Raw genomic sequence first — 18,863 nt, forward strand, 5'->3', positions numbered from 1 at the left:
TTAGCAGTGGAAGTGTAGTGAGTGGGATGCAGGGGCACAGCAGTAAATTAGAGAGTGTGGGGAGGGTGTTGTAAGGTAAGGACGGTAGTGTAATGTATGGAGTGTGGGGTGCAGGGTAAAGGTAGTAGTGTGCACAGGCATGGGCTATAGGATAGCAATGGTTTGGTAGTTTGTGTGGGGTGTAGGATAGGACTAATGTAGTTTGTGGTGTAGGGGTTGCATGGTTGCTGCAGTAGAGTAGTGTTTGCGTGGAGGAGTGTGTTGTTTGTAGTAGGGGGGCTAAACTTATAGTTTTATGTAGTGTGCAAAGCAGGCTAGAGCCGGATGTGTGTTGGACAGGGCCTTCCCTGAGTGGTTGTTGCAGCAGCACAACAATCGGCGTACTTGCGTGGATTTTGTCCGGGTACTCTGTTTTCCTCCCTCAAAGTGTAAAATTTAGTGGAAGCCTAATTGGCTCACAACAAAATCACCCTACAATGTGTGTGTGCGTGTATATGTGTTAGGGAATATAGATAGCAAGCTCCACTGGGGCAGGGACTGATGTGAATGTTCAAAGCGCAGTGGAATATGTGTGCGCTATAAAAGAAATTGTTAAGAAATAAATAAAATATATAGTGTGAGATGAAATGTTTAAGGGAGGAGAGGTGTGTTTCGAGAGGTGTTGGTGGTGTAGTGTAAAGGGGTGGTTGGTGGTACTTACATATGGTCGGGGAGAGTGAAGTATGTGGGAAAAGGTCCTGTACAGTGTAAATAGATGTGAGGATGTGTGTGGGGTGAAAGATTTAATAGAGATATCGGGTAAGTAGTGTGAAGTCTGTAGTATGTAGTTGGGTGTATTAGAAGCATGGATGTGTGTGTGTGTGTGTGTGTGTGTGTGTGTGTGTGTGTGTGTGTGTGTGTGTGTGTGTGTGTGATGTTGGGAGTATTGGAGGTGTGTGTGTGTGTGTAGAGTTGTGAGTATTGGAGGCATGCATGTGTGTGTGTGTGTAGAGTTGTGAGTATTGGAGGCATGCATGTGTGTGTCTAAACCCCCACAATATAGTGTGAGATTACATGTTTAAGGGAGGAGAGGTGTGTTAGAAGAGGCGTTGTTGGTGTAGTGTTATGGGGTGTTGGGTGGTAGGTATATATGGTGGTGTAGAGTGACGTTTGGTGGCAGCAGGTTATGGAGAGTGTAAATAGATGTGTGGATGTGTTAGGTGAAGTAGTGTGAGGTGCATGTGTATTGCAGATGTGAGTGTAAAAGGTGAGGTTGTGTGTTTTGTGAGTGGTGTAGGGTGCAGGAGATAATAGAGACATAGGGTAAGTAGTGTGAAGCCTGTGGCATGGAGTTGTGAGTATTGGGAGGCATGGGTCGGTGCGCGTGTGTGTGTGTGTGTGTGTGTGTGTGTATTGGAGGCATGGATAGGTGTGTGTGTTTGTGTGTGTGTGTATTGGAGGCATGGATGTGTGTGTAGTAGTGAGTATTGGAAGCATACATGTGTGTGTGTGTGTGTATGTGTGTGTAGTATTGAGTATTGGAGGCATGCATGTGTGTGTGTGTCTAAACCCCCACAATATAGTGTGAGATTACATGTTTAAGGGAGGAGAGGTGTGTTAGAAGAGGCGTTGTTGGTGTAGTGTTATGGGGTGGTGGGTGGTAGGTACATATGGTGGTGGAGTGTGACATTTGGTGGTAGCAGGTTATGGAGAGTGTAAATAGATGTGTGGATGTGTTAGGTGAAGTAGTGTGAGGTGCATGTGTTTTGGAGATGTGAGTGTAAAAGGTGAGGGTGTGTGTTTTGTGAGTGGTGTAGGGTGCAGGAGTTAATAGAGATATAGGGTAGGTAGTGTGAAGCATGTGGCATGGAGTTGTGAGTATTGGGAGGCATGGGTGGGTGCACGTGTGTGTGTGCGTATTGGAGGCATGGATGGGTGTGTGTAGTTGTGAATATTGGAGGCATGGGTGTGTGTGTGTGTGTAGGTGTGAGTACTGGTGGCATGAATGTGTGTGTGTAGTAGTAAGTATTGGAGTCATGCATGCGTGTGTGTGTGTGTATTAGTAGTAGTAGTAGTAGTAGTGAGTATTGGAGGCATGCATGTGTGTGTCTAAACCCACACAATATAGTGTGAGATGAAATGTTTAAGGGAGGAGAGGTGTGTTATAAGAGGCGTTGTTGGTGTAGTGGTATGGGGTGGTGGGTGGTACTTACATATGGTAATGTAGAGTGACGTTTGTTGGCAGCAGGTTATGGAGAGTGTAAATAGATGTGTGGATGTGTTAGGTGAAGTAGTGTGAGGTGCATGTGTATTGCAGATGTGAGTGTAAAAGGTGAGATTGTATGTTTTGTGAGTGGTGTAGGGTGCAGGAGAGAATAGAGATATAGGGTAAGTAGTGTGAAGCATGTGGCATGGAGTTGTGAGTCTTGTGAGGCATGGGTCGGTGCGCGTGTGTGTGTGTATTGGAGGCATGGGTCTGTGCGCGCGTGTGTGTGAGTATTGGAGGCATGGATGGGTGTGTGTGTGTGTGTGTGTAGAGTTGTGAGTATTGGAGGCATGGATGTGTGTGTGTAGTAGTGAGTATTGGAGGCATGCATGTGTGTGTGTGTGTGTGTGTGTGGGGTAGTGAGTATTGGAGGCATGCATGTGTGTGTGTGTGTGTCTAAACCCACACAATATAGTGTGAGATGAAATGTTTAAGGGAGGAGAGCTGTGTTATAAGAGGCGTTGTTGGTGTAGTGGTATGGGGTGGTGGGTGGTACTTACATATGGTAATGTAGAGTGATGTTTGTTGGCAGCAGGTTATGGAGAGTGTAAATAGATGTGTGGATGTGTTAGGTGAAGTAGTGTGAGGTGCATGTGTATTGCAGATGTGAGTGTAAAAGGTGAGGTTGTGTGTTTTGTGAGTGGTGTAGGGTGCAGAGGATAATAGAGACATAGGGTAAGTAGTGTGAAGCCTGTGGCATGGAGTTGTGAGTATTGGGAGGCATGGGTCGGTGCGCGTGTGTGTGTGTGAGTATTGGAGGCATGGATAGGTGTGTGTGTGTGTATTGGAGGCATGGATGTGTGTGTAGTAGTGAGTATTGGAGGCATGCGTGTGTGTGTGTAGTTTTCAGAATTGGAGGCATGCATGCATGTGTGTGTGTGTGTGTGTGTGTGTGTGTGTGTGTTTAAACCCCAACAATATAGTGTTTGATTACATGTTTAAGGGAGGAGAGGTGTGTTATAAGAGGCGTTGTTGGTGTAGTGTTATGGGGTGGTGAGAGGTACTTACATATGGTGGTGGAGATTGACGTTTGGTGGCAGCAGGTTATGGAGAGTGTAAATAGATGTGTGGATGTGTTAGGTGAAGTAGTGTGAGGTGCATGTGTATTGCAGATGTGAGTGTAAAAGGTGAGGTTGTGTGTTTTGTGAGTGGTGTAGGGTGCAGGAGTTAATAGAGATATAGGGTAAGTAGTGTGAAGCATGTGGCATGGAGTTGTGACTATTGGGAGGCATGGGTGGGTGCACGTGTGTGTGTGTGTGTGTGTGTGTGTGTGTGTGTGTGTGTGTGAGTATTGGAGGCATGGGTGTGTGTGTGTGTGTGTGTGTAGGTGTGAGTACTGGTGGCATGAATGTGTGTGTGTGTAGTAGTGAGTATTGGAGGCATGCATGCGTGTGTGTATGTGTGTGTGTGTGTGTGTGTGTAGTAGTAGTAGTGAGTATTGGAGGCATGCAGGGGTGATAGTGCGGTAAGGGAGGAGAGGTGCGTTAGATGCGGGGTTGGTGGTGTAGTGGTATGGGGTGGTGGGATGGTAGGTCGGGTCCTGTACAGTGGTGGTCAGTGGCAGCAGGGGTGATAGTGCGGTAAGGGAGGAGAGGTGTGTTCGGTAAGGGAGGAGAGGTGCGTTAGATGCGGGGTTGGTGGTGTAGTGGTATGGGGTGGTGGGATGGTAGGTCGGGTCCTGTACAGTGGTGGTCAGTGGCAGCAGGGGTGATAGTGCGGTAAGGGAGGAGAGGTGTGTTCGAAGCGGCGTTGGTGGTGTAGTGGTATGGGGTGTTGGGTGCCATAAGCCTACTAAAGTAGTAAATGCTGCATGTACTGGGCCTGTTTACTACTTTAGCACACCTATTATGGCACCCAGCACCCCATGGTGGGAGAGGCATTGTAGTGGTATGGGGTGGTGGGATGGTAGTTCGGGAGCGGAACAGTGGTGGTCAGCGTCAGCAGGGGTGACAGTGGGTTGGTACTTACTGTTGGTCAGCGGCAGCAGGGCATCCAGAGTGCGTCGATAGCAGGGGCTGGAGGGTGGCGCTGGATGGTATGATGTCCAGGACAGCGTCGGGCAGCGGCAGCTGTGGTCAGCAAGGCTAGCGGTGCACTGTGCACCTGCGATCCGGGCGTCTGTGGGCGGGCAGTTTGTGCGGAGGCAGCTCTCTGGGCTGGCAGCGGCTGGTGGTGCGCTGTGCACCTGCGGGCAGTGTGTGCGGAGGCAGCCTCAGCACTGCTGTCCATTCTTCGATCCGTCCGGGTGTGGGGGGATGCGCGGGCAATGTGGGCGGAGCCAGCGCCGTGTGTCGATCTGGCCGGGTGTGGGGGGATGCGCCTTTGGACGGCGTGCAGCAAGGGGCGGGCAATGTGGGCGGAGCCAGCGCCGCGTAATGTAGCTGGGCTGGCAGTGGCTGGTGGTGCGCTGTGCACCTGCAGGCAGTGTGTGCGGAGGCAGCCTCAGCACTGCTGTCCTCGAGCCGGCCGGGTGTGGGGGAATGCTTGGACGGCGTGTAGTAAGGGGCGGGCAATGTGGGCGGAGCCAGCGCCGTCTGTCGATCCTGCCGGGTGTGGGGGGATGCGCCTTTGGAAGGCATGTAGCAAGGGGGCGGGCAATGTGGGCGGAGCCAGCGTGACACACTTCTGGCCGGGTGTGGGAGGGGGGGGGGCGTCCTCGGACGGAGGGTATTTGTGCTGGGAGGGGCGGGGGAGGGGCGGTAGAGAGAAGTAGGAAAGTGAAGGGGGTGGGGTTGGGGGCGTGCTGTGCACCCATGGGGCAGGGGGGGGGGTGGGAGTGTTTGCGCTGAGTGGTAGGTGACTTGCTGCAGCTGCCTGGTGTAGAAGCCAGGGCAGTGTATGACGTTGGCCAGGTCTGTGTGTATGTGGAGCCCCGCCCACCGTTAGAGACTGGGTTTGAGTGACAGATCTGGCTAAATATATAAGAGATAAATAGAAATGTGTATATATATATATATATATATATATATATATATATATCGCAGGTAGATGGGTGGCACTCACGGACTTAGGTAATGCAGGGAATATCAATAAGACTCCCCACTCAGCTTAGCTGTGCTTCAACGTTTCGATTTTATTAATCTTCTTCAGGAATGACAGGTAAGTGGTACAGGTACAGGTATATATACAGGTGAGAAGACCTTGTGATCAGGGTGTGGAGGCATGGTGATGACGTCATAGGTGCGAGACACCTCAGTCAGCTGCCACGCAATCAGTGAATTAGCATATAAAAAAAAAAAAAAAAAAAAAAAACAGTGAGTGGAACACAGTCATATGTACATTCTGTAAATACAGTGTAGCAATTAAATCAATATAAAGTTTAACATTTAAGAATGCTGTAGGTACTTGCAAGCTTGAAACCTAACTTGCTCCGCAATGTACATTTAGTAAAAAAGTTACATTTCTATAACAGAGGTTACAGTGAAACATTTACAAGTAACAGTTCAGTGACAGATATTCATTTAAACCGTTCGGTGATACTGTGTTCAGATTATGTATCCATTTAGATTCTAGCTGAAGTAACCTTCTAGCCCGGTCACCTCCCCTTATGTCGTCAGGGACGGTGTCGATCATTTTATGCCTGAGTGATGCCAAGGTATGTTGATGCTGCTGAAAATGTTTAGCTACCGGCTGGTCTATTTTTTTACCCTCTAGGGCAAGTCGAATAGCACTGCGGTGCTGGGCCATACGTTCTTTGAACGTGCAAATGGTTTTCCCTACGTAATAAAGCCCGCAGGGACAGCGCAAAAAATATACAACGTATTTACTAGAACATGTAAATACATGTCTAATAGGGATCTTTCTGCCCGTATGAGGGTGGACAAAATGATCCCCTGTTTCCAGGTGTGAGCAAGTAGTGCATCCAAGGCATCTATAATTGCCATTCTTTTTTGTCAGAAAGTGTGTGCTGGACTTTTGTTTAAGTTTGGTAATGTCCGTGTGGACCAGTTTATCTCTCAGATTTCTTCCCCGTTTGTAGCAAGGGAGTAGTGATTTATTACGCAGGGTTGATAAGTCTGGATCAGCTTGTATTACTGGCCATGTCTGTTTAGCTGTTTGCGTCAGACTATTACTGCTGGTCGTATAATTATTTACCCATATAACAGAATTAAGGTTTTTGTCTGTATTGGTTGTTCTTGCTGGAGTTTGTTTGGGGGCTGAGAGGGCTTTAGATTTAGCAATTTGTAGTGATTTATTGCTATAGCCTTTCTGTAGAAATTTTTTGGTCATGTTTTCAAGCTGGATGATTTCATCCGCTGGGTCGCTACATATTCTGTGTACTCTAAGGAATTGGGAGTACGGTAATCCTCGTTTGAGGGATTTAGGGTGATGGCTGGATACTTGCAGGAGGTTGTTGCAGTCTGTGGGTTTGCAATATATGGATGTTTTCAATTTATTGGCTTCCTTGATGACATTAACGTCTAGATAGTGAATGCTTTTGTCATGGATTTCAAAGGTGAATTTTATGTCAGGGTCAATGGTGTTAACATCACTCATCATTTCACAGAAGTCATCTTTAGACCCACCCCACAGCATAAATACATCATCTATGTACCTGGTGTAAAAGATAATGTTGTTGCTATATTTGGCATTTTTGAAAAAGAGTTCATTTTCAACAGTAAACATCATGGCCTTTGCATATGCTGGAGCTGCGCAAGAACCCATCGCGCAGCCCAGCGTTTGTAGAAAAAAATCACCGTTGAACAAAAAGTAATTACAGTGTAAAGTCAGAGAGAGCAGTTCAAGAAAGAACGAAGGTTCCGGACCTTCATATAAAGGGTTGTCCGTTATTAGTCTTTTAACAGCCTCTAATCCGCGTAGGTGAGGGATGCTGGTGTATAGGCTTACTACGTCAGCCGTGCATAGCCAACAAACATCTGGTACAGTCTCAAAAGTTCTCAGTTTTTCTAAAAAGGTGCTCGTGTCCTTTAAGTAAGTTATCTCATTCTGAATTACTGGTTGCAGGAAAAAGTCAAGATATTTGGCCACTTGGTAGAACAAGGAGTCTCTGGCTGATATGATGGGGCGGCCTGGTGGATTTGCCCCATCTTTATGAATCTTCGGTAGGGTGTAAAACACCGGGACCCTGGGGGTGCTAGTTAATAATGCTCTACATGTATCTTCATTGATAAAGCCATTCTGCTTACCCGTTTGGAGGACATCCGATAACACTTGTACGAAGTCATCTGTGGGGTCATGAAATAATTTTCGATAAACTTGATCATCAGAAAGCTGTCTGTAGACCTCTTTTGTGTAATCAGTGAGGTTCTGGATTACGATGGCGCCCCCTTTGTCTGCCGGGCGAATCGTGATGTCTTCATAATTAGCCAAGTCATTAAGGGCTTTGTGTTCGGATTGAGATAGGTTCTTCTGTGGGTTTGAGCGGCATTCATCAGTAGTCTTTATCTCTTGTAACAGTGTCCTGGTGAAGGCTTTTATTGCTGGATTATTGGATACTGGGTCAAAAGTCGATTTGATTTTGACCGGACATTTGCGAGCTGGAATCGTGGTAGTAATTACGCTTGATTCCTGATTGTTAAAGTATTCTTTCAATCTTAATTGCCTGTTGAGTCTGGCGACATCAATTTTACTATTTAGTGTATTAGGCAGATTCGTTGGTATGAAGCTGAGTCCCTTCTGTAGTACACTGTACTCATCTGTTGTCAGCGTGCGGGAGGATAAGTTGTAAATCAGTTCTTTGTCTTTGTGCTCTTTTTTCCTTTCCCTTTGACATTGGCCTCCACGTCTGGTTCTGTGGATACTGGTTTTTGCTGGCCTCTGGTTTTTACCCCTAAAGGGGGCCTTGCCGATGAGTTTTTTGTGCTGGTGCTGGGTCGGTCTGTATCACTGTTTGAAGCCGCACTGGACGATTCCGTTTGTAAGGGAAAACGGTTTCCTCGTCTGTTGTACTGCTTAGGTCTTGTTCGTCTGGTCCTTGTGGTGGGGTTTTGAGCCCAGTTGTATACGCGGTTCTCCTCATAATCACGGGTCACCGCAGTCAATTTGTCAGATTTAAAGCGTAGTAGTTCTGCTTTGTATTTCTCGACTTGTTGATTCAATTTATTCACCCAATCTTGCTCAGTGTCAGATTGGAGAATTTGCAGGCTTGTGGATTCCAACAATTTGATTTTGTCCCGGACTGTGGTAAGTTCTCTAGAGCTTTCTTCCACAACGAGTAGGATCAGGTCAAGTGATGCTTTATTTAAGATTCCAACCCATTTGCGGCAGAATTCTGGGTTATACCGGCCAATGGTGGGGGCATTACGGATTCTGAAGCCCCTGGGGATCTTTTTGTCTCTGTAATAGTTGGAGAGGGTGATTCCATGCAATAAGAAATCTACCTCCCTTTTTCTTAGTCGTAAGAACTGTTGGAAGCAATGTTCTGTAGATTCTGTTCCCACAACAGTGGGTAGTAGTTCTTTGAAGAGAATCCGATCTGCGTCGGTTTCAGATAAGGAGTAAATGGCATCTTGCGGTATAGTTTGGTTTCTGTACCCCATCGTATCATCGATGCTTGGTTCCATAGTGATGGTGAAAGGATGGATCCTGTGTGGGAATCCACGTGCAGTGTGTCACTGAGGACAAGGTGGTGGTAGTTCGTACCGGGTGCCTTAGATTAAGGGCTTATGCAAGTCCTTGATATATTCTTATCAGGTTCTCGGCACTCCCGTGTTCCATTAGTTGTATCCGTTTGTAAGGTGCCTGGTGCCTCCCCTGGAGGTATGGATATCGCAGGTAGATGGGTGGCACTCACGGACTTAGGTAATGCAGGGAATATCAATAAGACTCCCCACTCAGCTTAGCTGTGCTTCAACGTTTCGATTTTATTAATCTTCTTCAGGAATGACAGGTAAGTGGTACAGGTACAGGTATATATACAGGTGAGAAGACCTTGTGATCAGGGTGTGGAGGCATGGTGATGACGTCATAGGTGCGAGACACCTCAGTCAGCTGCCACGCAATCAGTGAATTAGCATATAAAAAAAAAAAAAAAACAGTGAGTGGAACACAGTCATATGTACATTCTGTAAATACAGTGTAGCAATTAAATCAATATAAAGTTTAACATTTAAGAATGCTGTAGGTACTTGCAAGCTTGAAACCTAACTTGCTCCGCAATGTACATTTAGTAAAAAAGTTACATTTCTATAACAGAGGTTACAGTGAAACATTTACAAGTAACAGTTCAGTGACAGATATTCATTTAAACCGTTCGGTGATACTGTGTTTACACCCTACCGAAGATTCATAAAGATGGGGCAAATCCACCAGGCCGCCCCATCATATCAGCCAGAGACTCCTTGTTCTACCAAGTGGCCAAATATCTTGACTTTTTCCTGCAACCAGTAATTCAGAATGAGATAACTTACTTAAAGGACACGAGCACCTTTTTAGAAAAACTGAGAACTTTTGAGACTGTACCAGATGTTTGTTGGCTATGCACGGCTGACGTAGTAAGCCTATACACCAGCATCCCTCACCTACGCGGATTAGAGGCTGTTAAAAGACTAATAACGGACAACCCTTTATATGAAGGTCCGGAACCTTCGTTCTTTCTTGAACTGCTCTCTCTGACTTTACACTGTAATTACTTTTTGTTCAACGGTGATTTTTTTCTACAAACGCTGGGCTGCGCGATGGGTTCTTGCGCAGCTCCAGCATATGCAAAGGCCATGATGTTTACTGTTGAAAATGAACTCTTTTTCAAAAATGCCAAATATAGCAACAACATTATCTTTTACACCAGGTACATAGATGATGTATTTATGCTGTGGGGTGGGTCTAAAGATGACTTCTGTGAAATGATGAGTGATGTTAACACCATTGACCCTGACATAAAATTCACCTTTGAAATCCATGACAAAAGCATTCACTATCTAGACGTTAATGTCATCAAGGAAGCCAATAAATTGAAAACATCCATATATTGCAAACCCACAGACTGCAACAACCTCCTGCAAGTATCCAGCCATCACCCTAAATCCCTCAAACGAGGATTACCGTACTCCCAATTCCTTAGAGTACACAGAATATGTAGCGACCCAGCGGATGAAATCATCCAGCTTGAAAACATGACCAAAAAATTTCTACAGAAAGGCTATAGCAATAAATCACTACAAATTGCTAAATCTAAAGCCCTCTCAGCCCCCAAACAAACTCCAGCAAGAACAACCAATACAGACAAAAACCTTAATTCTGTTATATGGGTAAATAATTATACGACCAGCAGTAATAGTCTGACGCAAACAGCTAAACAGACATGGCCAGTAATACAAGCTGATCCAGACTTATCAACCCTGCGTAATAAATCACTACTCCCTTGCTACAAACGGGGAAGAAATCTGAGAGATAAACTGGTCCACACGGACATTACCAAACTTAAACAAAAGTCCAGCACACACTTTCTGACAAAAAAGAATGGCAATTATAGATGCCTTGGATGCACTACTTGCTCACACCTGGAAACAGGGGATCATTTTGTCCACCCTCATACGGGCAGAAAGATCCCTATTAGACATGTATTTACATGTTCTAGTAAATACGTTGTATATTTTTTGCGCTGTCCCTGCGGGCTTTATTACGTAGGGAAAACCATTTGCACGTTCAAAGAACGTATGGCCCAGCACCGCAGTGCTATTCGACTTGCCCTAGAGGGTAAAAAAATAGACCAGCCGGTAGCTAAACATTTTCAGCAGCATCAACATACCTTGGCATCACTCAGGCATAAAATGATCGACACCGTCCCTGACGACATAAGGGGAGGTGACCGGGCTAGAAGGTTACTTCAGCTAGAATCTAAATGGATACATAATCTGAACACAGTATCACCGAACGGTTTAAATGAATATCTGTCACTGAACTGTTACTTGTAAATGTTTCACTGTAACCTCTGTTATAGAAATGTAACTTTTTTACTAAATGTACATTGCGGAGCAAGTTAGGTTTCAAGCTTGCAAGTACCTACAGCATTCTTAAATGTTAAACTTTATATTGATTTAATTGCTACACTGTATTTACAGAATGTACATATGACTGTGTTCCACTCACTGTTTTTTTTTTTTTTTTTATATGCTAATTCACTGATTGCGTGGCAGCTGACTGAGGTGTCTCGCACCTATGACGTCATCACCATGCCTCCACACCCTGATCACAAGGTCTTCTCACCTGTATATATACCTGTACCTGTACCACTTACCTGTCATTCCTGAAGAAGATTAATAAAATCGAAACGTTGAAGCACAGCTAAGCTGAGTGGGGAGTCTTATTGATATTCCCTGCATTACCTAAGTCCGTGAGTGCCACCCATCTACCTGCGATATCCATACCTCCAGGGGAGGCACCAGGCACCTTACAAACGGATACAACTAATGGAACACGGGAGTGCCGAGAACCTGATAAGAATATATATATATATATATATATATATATAAATACATTCACTTATCCACCAGCCACATTGGCGACACATAGAGTAGGTTCCTTGTCTTATTGTCTTATCAGTTGTCATCACCCTGAGATTCCTATTCTGACCATACTGCAGCCATGCTTGATGAATATCACCCTCCTGCATTGTCCAGTAATAGCCATCAGTACTCGGCCCTCTCATCCTAGGCATATATACCCTAGCTAGCTGTTGTGGGACTACAAGTCTCAGCATACAGGAATGTGTGCTGTACACTGAGGTGCCAAAAGCCATGAGGTAGGTGTCTAGTACAGTATATGACCCCAGAAGTACAACATCTTGAGAAGACCTCTGGAGAAAGACTTAACCATGCCATCTGGATAGTTTCCCGCACCCTTATGTCAGGGTTGTCTACCCTCCCGGAAAGGCCAGGAAAACATACAAAGAAAACAGGGCTTTGGAGTTGGTGTATTTAATAAATAAAATAAAATAGTATACATAGATTTAATAACACAAATACAAATATTGACTGATAAAATATAAAACAGTTAAGTACATATATGACCCGGCCGGTCTATAGACAATAAGTACAGTATGATAATAACTGCATGAAACAACTTCTCATATGATGGTGATCATTATATTCATTATTGTTTCCTGTAACATAAGAGAACATCCAGTATTTTATGTGTTTTGTTCTGCGGTTGGGACTTTTGTACAGCTGTGAAAAAAAGCTTGTTATAAATAATAGAATCTCCTTCCCAGCTCTCTCACGCTGGGGGTTATTATATTAATTACTATGACGGCATGCTTAGCGTGTATGATGTCCGTCTCTCCAAGCTGATAACCAAAATTTCTTCTGATGTCAAGTTTCTCTCACAATCAAGGATTAAACAGTTCCTATCACAGTGGATGTACTTTCACTCATAGTGAGACATAGGTATGTATTCAGTGTTGGTCGTTAGCATAGGCGAATCTAGAAATATGCTAATGGCTGGTCCTAGACTGGAGGCATTGAACTTGCGCGCAGCAAAGAAATCACAATCAACAGATTGACCGTGATAGGACGTTTTTCTCTTATCCCAAAAATCTCTTATCTCATTTTTTCACTCTTTTTCACAAAATTTTTCATTTATATCCCCCTTTTCTATAAACCCATTATTTTTCTTATCCTTTTTCTTTTTCACTCACTCTTAATATTATCACCTCATCATTAGATAACCTCACAATAACCCTCCCATTATATAATACTGTATATAAATAAAGGGTACTTATGTAATATCTGGGCTCCCATTTTTCTTATGAGACCGCGTCCCCTCGCGGGGCTCGCTGTGCTCGCCACACTATATAAAATCAACTCCATGCGTAGTTGGATAGTAGGGGTATGAAAAAATGGGGTGCATTTAACATGGGAGCCCAGATAATACATAAGTACCAAATAAAGTCCCCCTTCCCCTCTTCAATATAATAGATAGATATACGGTATAGACCTGTTATGTATTGGTTCATGAACACTTCACTTCTCGAAAATTTCTAGGGGCGTGGCCTAAAAAGGGCCGTGGCCTCACTTGAAGGGTGTGGCTTAACCTTAAAAAATATAGCGTTTTTTTTTTTTTAAATAAAAGCCATTGCTGGGCACAGCCCCTGCCCAGTGCCAGGCCAGCCCAGCAATGGCTTTTATTCAAAAAAATGCTGTAATCTTTCCCGGGGCCCTGCCTATTGCCCAGCAATGGCTTTTATTAAAAATAAAAAGGCTGTAATCTTTCCCGGTGCCCTGCCCAGTGCCCTACAGGGCCTGTGGGCCACTGGGCAGGGCACTGAGAAAGATTACAGCGGTTTTAAAAAATAAAAATAAAAGCCATTGCTGGGCACTGGACAGGGCACCGTGAAAGATTACAGCATTTTTCTTTTAAATAAAAGCCATTGCTGGGCTGGCCTGGCACTGGGCAGGGGCCGTGCCCAGCAATGGCTTTTATTTAAGACTGTAATCTTTGCCAGTGCCTGCCCAGTGCCCTACAGGCCCTGTAGTACAGGGCCTGTTGGGCACTGGGAAAGATTACAGCCATTTATTTTTTTATAAAAGCCATTGGGCTGGCACTGGTCTGGGCAGGGAGCTGGGGAAGAAGAATACAGTATAAATCAAAGCCAGGCAGCACTGTCTGCAGCAGTGAGTCTGTCACTCTCACTGCTGCATCTACCAGCACTGTTAGATACCACCAGGGGCAGGAGCTGAGCCGGGGAGCAGTCTTATGGCTGTGCTCTGGGTGCTGCGCCACACAAACACACGTGTGCGCGCTAGCCCAGCTGCAGCAGATGCAGGAGGAGGGAGTCGGACGGTGATGACGGAGGAGGAGGAAGTGAGGGCGGAAGCCGCCGCCGCCCGAGTCACGGCACGCACGCTCTGCAAAGGACCATGGGAGGAGCTGCGTGCAGTCGGGCATACGCGCAGCCCTCCCGGGGCCTGCGGAAAAAAATATTCGAAATCCGGGCAGCGGCGGTGTTAATTTAACACTTAAAGGTACAGGCTCCGGGCAGTCTAATGGGTGGTCCAGTGCACCCCCGGACAACCCCTTAGATTCGCCTATGTTCGTTAGGTCTGTTCTGTCTAAAACAGCATAATTTCAGCCTGAAAAAAAAAGTCTAGTTGAATTAGACTATTTTTTCTAGACAGTCTAAAGCAGGCATGTCTGCCGTTCCTGTGTTATATATGAATGTCTTTCATTAAACCAGCCCGCTTTAACCCTTCATCTCCTGGTCCATCTACAGTTCCTGAGCACCACACGACTCCATCAAATCCTACTTCTGTGACAGGACTACACGTGGAGCTCCACTAAGTATAGTCCTACACTCTGAGCATTATGCCTGAACATAATGGGACAGGTGTTTGAGAGACCATATAATCCTTCTGGTTTACATAAATGGCATCTAACATCCACCTCAGCCGGTTATGGTATAATTCACTCTATTGGGTATATTTAGTGTCAGGCAGAGGAGAAATATATTCCTCCAGTTTGCTGATCAGCTCGCCTAGCAGAATATATTCCTCCCGTTTGCTGATCAGCTCGCCTGGCAGAATATATTCCTCCAGTTTGCTGATCAGCTCGCCTAGCAGAATATATTCCTCCAGTTTGCTGATCAACTCGTCTAGCAGAATATATTCCTCCAGTTTACTGATCAGCTCGCCTAGCAGAATATATTCCTCCAGTTTGCTGATCAGCTCGCCTAGCAGAATATATTCCTCCAGTTTACTGATCAGCTCGCCTAGCAGAATATATTCCTCCAGTTTGCAGATCAGTTCGCCTAGCAGAATATATTCCTCCAGTTTGCAGATCAGCTCGCCTAGCAGAATATATTCCTCCCGTTTGCTGATCAGCTCGCCTGGCAGAATATATTCCTCCAGTTTGCTGATCAACTTGTCTAGCAGAATATATTCCTCCAGTTTACTGATCAGCTCGCCTAGCAGAATATATTCCTCCAGTTTGCTGATCAGCTCGCCTAGCAGAATATATTCCTCCAGTTTGCAGATCAGTTCGCCTAGCAGAATATATTCCTCCAGTTTGCTGATCAGCTCGACTAGCAGAATATATTCCTCCAGTTTGCTGATCAGCTCGCCTAGCAGAATATATTCCTCTAGTTTGCTGATCAGCTCGCCTAGCAGAATATATTCCTCCAGTTTGCAGATCAGCTCGCCTAGCAGAATATATTCCTCCAGTTTGCAGATCAGCTCGCCTAGCAGAATATATTCCTCCAGTTTGCTGATCAGCTCGACTAGCAGAATATATTCCTCCAGTTTGCTGATCAGCTCGTCTAGCAGAATATATTCCTCCAGTTTGCTGATCAGCTCGCCTAGCAGAATATATTCCTCCAGTTTGCAGATCAGCTCGCCTAGCAGAATATATTCCTCCAGTTTGCAGATCAGTTCGCCTAGCAGAATATATTCCTCCAGTTTGCAGATCAGCTCGCCTAGCAGAATATATTCCTCCAGTTTGCTGATCAGCTCGCCTAGCAGAATATATTCCTCCAGTTTGCAGATCAGTTCGCCTAGCAGAATATATTCCTCCAGTTTGCTGATCAGCTCGACTAGCAGAATATATTCCTCCAGTTTGCTGATCAGCTCGTCTAGCAGAATATATTCCTCCAGTTTGCTGATCAGCTCGCCTAGCAGAATATATTCCTCCAGTTTGCTTATCAGCTCGCCTAGCAGAATATATTCCTCCCGTTTGGTATTCCTAGCGGAAAGCATTCTGGCGGAATATCAAACAGGCATTCCACCTGACTGCACCCCACTCCTGCCTGCTGCCCGGCACTCTCAGCACTAGTCAGAGTGGGGACCGGCCTGCAGTGAATATTAATGACCCAGTCCCCGCTCATTACTTATGCAGCTCTCATCCCCACCCATCCACGAACACTGTCACTACAGTGAGTGTGGGGACATAACTACAGCCAGTGACCACACACACCGCGCGCCTACCTTCCCCCATAGTGCCACATACATAATGCCCCCTGCAGTGCCACATACATGCCCCGAAGCACCACATACTGTACATAATGCCCCCAAAGTGCCACACACACACATACACACACACTGTCAGTGCGCTGTGCTGTCGGACTCAGCGGTAGCAGCGTTTTGGGGGAAGGGAGGCCGGGGTGTGTGCTGTCACTGGCTGTAGTTGTGTGTTCGGGGATGGGAGGGGTGCTGGCGGCAAGGGTGATGTTATGTGTTGTGACTGGGAGGACTTTTGGACATGGGGGAGCCCTACAATCCTGGAGGCCCTTTGGGCAGCTGCCCATAAAACCATGTGCAAGAAAGAACTCTGATCCCATCCACCGCTGGCTGTCATCCTCACCAGGAAACACAGCATCAGCCAAAAGATTTTGTTTCTTTTCAGCAGCCTATTGGTGGCCGTGTGTGTGTGTGTGTGTGTGTGTGTGTGTGTGTGTGTGTGTGTGTGTGTGTTATTTTTGGTGTGAGGGATTGTGCTTTTTTGTGAGATTTTTGTGGAGGGGGAGTTTTTGTATTTTCTATCTCTGTGTGTTAGTGTGTGTGTGTGTGTGTGTTATTTTGGGGGTGAGGGTTTGGAGTTTGAGTTGGAGTTTTTGTATTTTCTGGCTGTGTGTGTGTTATTTTTGGGGTGAGGGTTTGTGCTTTTTTGCGAGATTTTTGCGGAGGGGGAGTTTTTATATTTTCTGGCTGTGTGTTTTAGTGTGTGTGTGTGTGTGTGTGTTATTTTTGGGGTGAGAGTTTGGAGTTTGAGTTGGACTTTTTGAATTTTCTGGCAGTGTGTTATTTTTGGGGTGAGGGGTTGTGCTTTTTTGTGATATTTTTGCGGAGGGGGAGTTTTTGTATTTTCTGGCTGTGTGTGTGTGTGTTATTTTTGAGGTGAGGGTTTGTGCTTTTTTTGTGAGATTTTTGCAGAGGGGGAGTTTTTGTATTCTCTGGCTGTGTGTGTGTTATTTTTGGGGTGAGCTTTTGTGCTTTTTTTGTGATATTTTTGCGGAGGGGGAGTTTTTGTATTTTCTGTCTGTGTGTGTGTGTTATTTTTGGGGTGAGGGTTTGGAGTTTGAGTTGGAGTTTTTTAATTTTCTGGCTGTGTGTGTGTTATTTTTGGGGTGAGGGTTTGTGCTTTTTTGGGAGATTTTTGCAGAGGGGGAGTTTTTGTATTCTCTGGCTGTGTGTGTGTGTGTTATTTTTGGGGTGAGGGTTTGTGCTTTTTTGGTGAGATTTTTGGGGAGGGGGAGTTTTTGTATTTTCTGGCTGTGTGTCTGTGTGTTATTTTTGGGGTGAGGGTTTGTGCTTTTTGTGAGTTTTTTGCGGAGGGGGGAGTTTTTTCTGGCTTTGTGTGTGTGTGTTATTTTTGGGGCGTGGGTTAGTGCTTTTTTTGTGAGATTTTTGCCGAGGTGGACTTTTTGTATTTTCTTGTTGTGTGTGTTATTTTTGGGGTGAGCATTTGTGCTTTTTTTGTGATATTTTTGCGGAGGGGGAGTTTTTGTATTTTCTGTCTGTGTGTGTTTTATTTATGGGGTGAGGGTTTGTGCTTTTTTGTGAGTTTTTTTGCGGAGGGGGAGTTTTTACTTGCTGTGTGTGTGTGTTATTTTTGGGGTGAGGGTTTTTGCTTTTTTGGTGAGATTTTTGCCGAGGTGGACTTTTTGTATTTTCTTGTTGTGTGTGTTATTTTTAGGGTGAGGGTCTGTGCTTTTTTGGGAGATTTTTGGGGAGAGGGAGTTTTTGAATTTTCTGGCTGTGTGTGTTATTTTTGGGGTGAGGGTTTGTGCTTTTTTGGGAGATTTTTGCGGAGGGGGAGTTTTTGTATTCTCTGGCTGTGTGTGTGTTATTTTTGGGGTGAGGGTTTGTGCTTTTTTGGTGAGATTTTTGGGGAGGGGGAGTTTTTGTATTTTTCTGGCTGTGTGTGTGTTATTTTTGGGGTGAGGTTTTGTGCTTTTTTGTGAGTTTTTTGCGGAGGGGAAGTTTTTTCGGGCGTTGTGTGTGTGTGTTATTTTTGGGGCGTGGGTTAGTGCTTTTTTGTGAGATTTTTGCTGAGGTGGACTTTTTGTATTTTCTTGTTGTGTGTGTTATTTTTAGGGTGAGGGTTTGTGCTTTTTTTGGGAGATTTTTGGGGAGAGGGAGTTTTTGTGTTTTCTGGCTGTGTGTGTGTGTGTGTGTGTGTGTTATTTTTGGGGTGATGGCTTGTGCTTTTTTGTGAGTTTTTTGCAGAGGGGGAGTTTTTTTCTGGCTGTGTGTGTATGTTATTTTTGGGGTGAGGGTTTGTGCTTTTTGTGACATTTTTGCAGAGGGGTATTTTTTTTATTTTCTGGCTGTGTGTGTGTGTTATTTTTGGGATGAGGGCTTGTACTCTTTTTGTGACATTTTTGTGGAGTTGGAGTTTTTGTATTTGCTGGCTGTGTATGTGTGTGTGTGTTATTTTTGGGGTGCGGGGTTTGTGCTTTTTTGTGAGGAAAGCATTCTGAATAGTGGAATAACAAACGGGAGGACTATATTCTGCTAGGTGAGCAAAGTTGTGGAATATATTTCTCCTCCGCCTGACAGTGAATATACCCAATAAAGTGAATTATACCATAAACGGCGGATGTTAGATGCTATTTATGTAAACCAGAATGATTATATGATCTTTCGGTACTTGTTTCCTAGCAGGGCGCCCAGATTTATTACGTACGCAAACGTACTGAAATCACATCGCATTACGTATAGTAGTAGCA

The 18,863-nt window shown here is 45.1% G+C and overlaps 1 protein-coding gene across 1 annotated transcript in view; it reads left to right on the top strand.

The window, feature by feature from the left end:
* The window catches only part of LOC146020478 (uncharacterized), a 62,221-nt gene that overhangs the window by 32,108 nt on the left and 11,250 nt on the right, over positions 1–18,863 (top strand). The window lies entirely within an intron of this gene.

This window comes from Crinia signifera, chromosome 7 (genome assembly GCF_055691185.1).
Source record: "Crinia signifera chromosome 7, ASM5569118v1, whole genome shotgun sequence".
Lineage (NCBI taxonomy): Eukaryota > Metazoa > Chordata > Amphibia > Anura > Myobatrachidae > Crinia > Crinia signifera.